Below are 1389 nucleotides of genomic sequence, written 5' to 3' on the forward strand. Positions count from 1 at the left end.
ACATAATTATCTTACATTCTCCCACTTGACTCATGTGACATTTCTCACAACGGACAAATAAATAAATAAATTAAATTAACATAATGCACATTAAAAAGGTTAAATCATTTTATACATTGGGTTCATCATAATTTCATATTTGAAAAAATATGAACTAATTTGAGTCATGGCGGTTGTACATCAGTTTAATCGACATAGTCCCTTCCATGTACTACAAACAAGTCTTCTTCTTAATATGATAATTAATAAGGAGCACATACTTGGTCCAACTTTATATCTTTATTCAAGATAACACCTGTTTACATTACTCTAACACAAATATGCATAAAATCATAGAAAATAGGTACTCAGAAACATATCATTGATGAGCTCAAAATGTCAATCACATAATATAAAATAAACATGATACTCAACAATCATTAGCAACAATAAGGCCCATATTTTTAACATGCTCAATAAAGGTTTTGGGTGGTAATCCCTTTGTTAAAGGATCAATTATCATAAGATTTGTTCTAATATGTTCTATTGACACTCTTTATTTCTGAACTTCCTCTTTCATGGCAAAGTACTTTAATTCCATATGCTTAGCACCCTTAGAGTACTTGTTGTTCTTAGAAAAAAATACTGCTGTAGAATTATCACAATACATTTTCAGCGGCTTAGCAATACTGTCGACAATTCCAAGCCCTGAAATAAAGTTCTGCAACCAGTTAGCCTGAATTGTAGCCTCAAAACATGCTACAAATTCAGCTTCCATAGTCGATGAAGCAACAACTATTTGTTTTACACTTTTCCATGATATTGCTCTTCCAACTAAAATAAATACATAGCCAAGAGTGGATTTTCTTGAATCCACACATCCAGCAAAATCAGAGTCTGAATATCCCATCACCTCAAGGTGATTAGACCTCCTATATGTAAGCATGTGACACTTTGTTCCCTGTAAGTATCTCAGAACTTTCTTTGCAGCTTTCCAATGTTCTATTCCTGGATTACTTTGATATCTTCCTAACATTCCAGCTGCAAAGCTTATATCTGGTCGAGTACAGATCTGAGCATACATGATACTCCCAACAACTGATGCATACGGAATTGTTTCCATTTGTTTTCGTTCCAAGTCATTTTTAGGACATTAAGTGAGACTAAACTTATCTCCTTTCTGAATTGGAACGGGCGATGATGAGCACTTTTCCATCCTGAATCTCTCTAGTACTTTATTGATATATGCTTTCTGAGACAAGCCTAACAGTCCTTGTGATCTATCTCGAAATATTTCTATTCCAATCACATAGCTTGCCTCGCCCATATCTTTCATTTCAAAGTTACTAGAGAGAAACTTCTTAGTCTCATGAAGAAGACCAAGATCATTAGTTGCAAGCAATATGTCAT

The 1389-nt window shown here is 33.8% G+C and overlaps 1 pseudogene; it reads right to left on the bottom strand.

Annotated features, from left to right (window-relative positions):
• Positions 1 to 535: 535 nt before the first annotated feature.
• On the bottom strand, positions 536 to 1102 carry LOC145957908 (secreted RxLR effector protein 161 pseudogene; annotated as a pseudogene).
• Between the last annotated feature and the right edge of the window lie 287 nt (positions 1103 to 1389).

Source organism: Cajanus cajan, chromosome 5, assembly GCF_000230855.2.
Source record: "Cajanus cajan strain Asha chromosome 5, NIPB_CcT2T_4, whole genome shotgun sequence".
Classification (NCBI taxonomy): Eukaryota; Viridiplantae; Streptophyta; class Magnoliopsida; order Fabales; family Fabaceae; genus Cajanus; species Cajanus cajan.